General features: G+C 40.4%; 1 pseudogene; it reads right to left on the bottom strand.

The window, feature by feature from the left end:
• Positions 1-1,142: 1,142 nt before the first annotated feature.
• LOC140608433 (L-lactate dehydrogenase A chain pseudogene) lies at positions 1,143-2,212 on the bottom strand (annotated as a pseudogene).
• Between the last annotated feature and the right edge of the window lie 3,527 nt (positions 2,213-5,739).

Below are 5,739 nucleotides of genomic sequence, written 5' to 3'. Positions count from 1 at the left end.
CAGGAAACAAAATTCTCCCATTGGAGGAATCAGCAAATATTTAAGAACAAAATCTACAGAATTATAGATACTCATTTATAACAGGCAAAATGTGGATGGGCCCAGTGGATAAGGAAGTGGGCAAAAAAAGAAAATAAAGATGAGTTTTGGTATGAAAATAGAGGCACCAGGACACCAGGTAGGATTTTACTAAGTGAAGAGGGTTTCACTTCTTTGGACTGTATTTTTTTTTTCCTTTCAAATAATTTCAGTTAGTCACTTAAATTCCTCCCTTACTTGCGTCTGTGAATGCAATACTTCCCAAAGAAAAGTAAAGAAATGGGAACAATGTTTTCAGGCTGCTGACACATATGTGAATCAAGTCCAATCAATAGTGGATTTTTTTTCCCCACTGTTCAAAATTTATTCGGTATTTTAGTTGGTATGACAGAAAGTTGGTTGCATTGTCTTTCTACATTATATGGCGATGTATATTATATACTGACATATATAGTACACAAAAGAAGATCCGTTAGAAGAGTTATGCACAATATATGCAATATTGAATTTATTTATTTTTTATTTTAGTTTTTTTAGAAGGATGGATTTTTTTTAAAGATTTTATTATTTATTCATGAGAGACAGGGAGAGAGAAAGAGGTAGAGACACAGACAGAGGGAGAAGCAGGCTCCGTGCAGGGAGCCCGACATGGGACTCGATCCCAGGTCTCCAGGATCAGGCCCTGGGCTGAAGGCAGCGCTAAACCGCTGAGCCACCAGGGCGGCCCCAATATTGAATTTATACATTGGATCCCAGGATGTGACTGAAGAAAAAAAAGATGGACCAGGCATGTTGAGTGTTGGGGTGAAGGAATCAGAAGGTACAGAACAAGTAAATACACATCTGGCTTGAGGGGAACTGCAGCATACATGACATTGGCAGTGGTGCCTCCAAGAGGGTAGAACTATGTTATGTTAACCAATTTAGGACTCCCCAAGACACATATCATTCAGCATCAGGATATAGCTCCAGGGTTTTGTGAACCACTCCCATTTATAACTTTAGGAAACTCATGTTTTTCTTAGGTCATTTTAATATTACTACTTGAGTAACAGGTCAGATAATAAGGATAACATGCACAGCCTCCAACTAAAATCTTGTAGTCTAGACAGTGATGCGGTACATTAGAAAATTTTAAAACTGCAGCTCCTTTTGGATCCCCCAAAGTGTATCTGCACTCTTCTTCAAACGGGCCTCTTCCTCAGGAGTCAGAGTCCCCTTCACGACATCAGAGATTCCATTCTGTCCCAAGATGCAAGGAACACTAAGGAAGACGTCCTCTTTTATTCCATAGAGACCCTTAATCGTGGTGGAAATTGGATGCACCCACCTAAGATTCTTCATTATCCTTTCTGCCGAATATGCCACGGACAGTCCAATGGGCCAGGAAGTGTAGCCTTTCAGTTTGATCACCTCGTAGGCACTGTCAACCACCTGTTTGTGACCCTCTTTCCACTGTTCCTTATCTGCATCAGTGGCTAAGTCAGGGTGCGGATTCTTCAGAGAGACACCAGCAACATTTCCTCCACTCCGTACAGGCACACTGGCGTCTCCATGCTCTCCAAGGACCCACCCATGACAGCTTAATGGGTGAACTCCCAGCCTTTCCCCCATTAGGTAACGGAACCGGGCTGAATCCAGATTGCAACCACTTCCAAAAACGTGGGTTTTGGGAAAGCCACTTATCTTCCAAGCCACATAGGTCAAGATATCCACTGGACTGGAAACAACAAGCAACTTGCAATTTGGGCTGTATTTGACAATATTAGGAATGATGAACTTAAAGATGTTCACGTTATGCTGGGCCAAATTAAGACAACTTTCTCCCTCTTGCTGACGTGGCCCAGCCGTGATAATAACCAGCTTGGAGTTTGCAGTCACGTTATAGTCCTTGCAAGAGACAATTTTTAGTGTTCTAAGGAAAAGGCTGCCGTGCTGGAGATCCATCATCTCTCCCTTCAATTTGTCTTCCATGACATCAACAAGAGCGAGTTCACCTGCCAAGTCCTTCATTAAGATACTGATGGCATGGCACAGGCCAAGCCAACAGCACCAACCTCAACAACTGTAATCTTATTCTGGGGGATATGGTCTTCCTTAAGAAGATTCTGAGTCAGCTGATCCTTGAGAATTGCCATTTTGGACTTAGAACCAAAAGGAATCGGGAGTGCATGTCGGGCTGCAGGTGGTGGTGGGGTCAGGTCGGGACTTGGCCGCAGTGGCTCCGACACACCAATAACGGATTTTTTTTTTTTAAATCAAATACTTGTGAAATTGATGTTTGTATCTTTCCAGAAGTACAACTTCGCCATTTGCCATTGTGTGAAATGATTTGTTCATCTATTTGGAAACAGCATGTAAGAAGATTGTCAGGGAAAATGATGAGACAACAAATTCTGTTTTAAAATCCTAAAAGTTTCTCAGCCTAGGAAACTTCATAGAAACCTTCTGGAACTCTTGATGAGAACTTCAGGATCAGTCAGTCACCCAAGTTTTAATGCCAATCTGTAACATAAATGCTTCCAATATTCAAAGCTGTTCTGTCACTCGGTATATTTTAATGTGGAATCTCACCTCCTACAACTGTATTGGGAGATTTTACCACATGAAAATTTCATATGAAGTTCCCAAAATTATTATGTGTTTAACATATTTAAACATTTTTTCTCTTTAATTTCAATCTGGAATCATAGAAAGATTGATTGATAGATTATGGCTTAAAGAAAGCTTAGGGAAAAAATATGATCACGAATCGCTCTGTCTTTATTTTCTTTTATTCTCAATAAATTTAATCGATAGCCACTATAACATAAAGTCCTGCTCTGTATATTGAATCTAAATGATCTTTTCCTTGGAGAAGCCTGAATGCAAAGTACTTAGCATTGTGCCAGCCACACAGTAGTCACTCAATAAATGTTAGCTAACAAAAATAGTAAAAGCGATCCCAACATTTAGTGAATAAGGAGGACGGTTAGGCAGCTGAACACCACAGGGAAGAAATTAAACCTTATTTTTTTGCAAAGTTACTTTTTGTTCTAGCGTGCAGAGCAATGGAAGTGGTGATTTAAACAAGCTGATTTGGCCAGTGAGTCCAATCAGAACGGTGATGCGGGCAGCAGGGTTTGGAGGATCAGTTGTGTTGGGTGTTCTTCTCTGAAAGTCTCATGGTACTTTCCCTGGTGGCCTGGGTGTAATTTTGAAGTATTGTGTTTCATCTTGGAAATTTTGCACATGGAACTAGAATGAGGAACATTTTATTGTTCTGCTCTATAAAAGTAGTCAAATAAGTGTGTCTGCTAATCATCCCTTTACTTCCTAAAATTCTCCCCCTTGAACTTTTGAGAAATATAGGGATGATTCCAAGATCACCCAGCCAGAGTTGATTGGATTGGACCAAGAAGCCAGGTCTGACAACACATCTAGACTTCTTTTTACTGAACTATGATTGTTGTGTTAAGGAAAGGTAATCAAAATCTCACTTTTTGAAGGCTTGTCCCCATATTAAAAACAATTGCTACGACATTGAGTCATCTACTACTACGACATTCCTAGAAGATTCTTGGAGACAGCTTCTTGCCCTATTTTACCCATTAGTAAGTACAACCTAATTGTATATGACTTTCCATCTAAATTAAACCTCAAAGAATTTTAACTACTTGTGTTTCTAGGATTATAGGGTGGGTTCAGGACTCTGACACTATTCTGAAAACAAATTGGGCTCTTCCCCTTTCTCTAAAAGGGCATCCGTTTAGTCATTACAAGGTCAATACTTCCTTCCTGAAACAGTTTGAATGTAAAGTAAGTTTATAAGTGTAAGTAAGTGTCTGTCTTGAAATGTTAGCATAGTACCATTTAAAGGGGATGGTACAAATTTGAGAAGTGGGAAGAGAATACCTAATTTCTTTTGAATTTTTTTTAAATGGCTATCATCCAAATTTTCCCAATTTAAACCTAATACGTATTGAATAGTCTTCCAGTGTCCTCAGTAGGGGGGAGGCAGAAAGAAACAATGTTTAATTGGATTGCAGCTCCATGACCCAGCACTTGTCATTAAATCAGTGAAGAATCAGCTAAACCAGTTTGGTGTCTCGAAGGCAAAAACAACTCCTTGATTAACTAAATTTCTCACTTTTTAAATTGGGTGGCTTCCTTGTTGCATGGATACGGTATCAGATGAAACTAAAAATTAGAGATTTTCTGTAAACCCTAGGAAACATTTATAACACTTATCAAGGCAGCGCTTGTTGGGCCTACTTGGCAGCACCTGAACATTGTGGTGAAGGCACAATTAGCTTTGAGTCCTCTCAGCTCTACTTAGAGTTCTCTTCCTCTCTACTTCTGGTGACCCAGCTCCAGGTCCCAGGCCCATCTGGTGTGGAGACCCCTATACAGTGTTGCATTACCAGGGGGCTATCTGTCCTATGATCCTACCTGGGATATTAACTAATAATGACTGCCAGCGCTCAGCTTCCAGGTGCTATTTGAGTTCTAATGAGAGATGATAAGCAATAGCATCTCTAATGCTTGTATTTCAAGTAGATGGTGGGCAAAATTTTGAGGGTTAGGGAATTTTCAAATCTTATCCCACAGATGTCTGTGTTGCTATGGAATCCGTTCCATGCATTGAGCACAGCTGACACAAAAACAGAGCCAAGGTCAGATAGTGAGGATTTTAGTACAATTCTTCATCTGGACCCCCACTATTATCCCTCTCTGATTGCAAGTGCTGAGGATGAGTTTTGATGATTTGCTACCTATAAATGACAAGCTAGGGAAAGGAAGGATGAAGATATGCAACCACAAATATTAACTGAGAGCAAATATATCCTAAACACTGAAGTGGGTACACAAGTGAACAAATAAGTAGGGTCTCTCACCATTTGCTTCGACGTGGATGGAACTGGACGGTATGGTGCTGAGTGAAATAATTCAATCAGAAAAGGACAAACATTATATGGTTTCATTCATTTGGGGAATATAAAAATTAGTGAAAGGGAATAAAGGGGAAAGGAGAGAAAATGAGTGAAAATATCAGTGAGGGTGACAAGACATGAGAGACACCTAACTCTGGGAAATGAACAAGAGGTAGTAGAAAGGGAGGTAGATGGGGGGTTGGGGTGACTAGGTGATGGGCACTGAGGGGGGGCACTTGGTGGGATGAGCACTGGGTGTTATGCTATATGTTGGCAAATTGAACACCAATAAAAAAATAAAAAAAAATAAGTAGGGTCTCTGACCTCATGTTACTTGATAGGATAGTGGTGGGAGGTAGAAATTGATCAAACATTGTACATACCTGCTATGAATTACAATAAATAATTGTAATTATGAGGGAAAATAAAAGCATGATTTTGCCCAGGGGAAGATTATCCCACTGGTGAGGTTCACAGACTCTGGAGCCAATGTCTGGATTCAAATCCCAGCTCACCTGTGTGTTTTGGGCACACATTATTAAACTTTTGGTGCCTCACTTTCTTCATCTGGAAAACGGTGATACTAGTAATATCTTCTTAGTGGAGTTTTTGTAAGGATTAAATGAATTCGTATATGCAAGGTGATTAGGACAGGCACAGGGTAGACCTTTAGCTGTCATTATTATTTCTGGGGGTCAGGGAGGAATGCCAGTTGAGGATAATTTAGAGGAAGCTCCATGAGGAGGGTTAGGAAGTGAGCTCCGGGCAGAGGGGAACGCTTCTGAGA

This window comes from Canis lupus, chromosome 17, assembly GCF_048164855.1.
Source record: "Canis lupus baileyi chromosome 17, mCanLup2.hap1, whole genome shotgun sequence".
NCBI lineage: Eukaryota > Metazoa > Chordata > Mammalia > Carnivora > Canidae > Canis > Canis lupus.
Note: the sequence above shows the minus strand (reverse complement) of the source record. Positions and strands in the feature narration are given on the sequence as shown.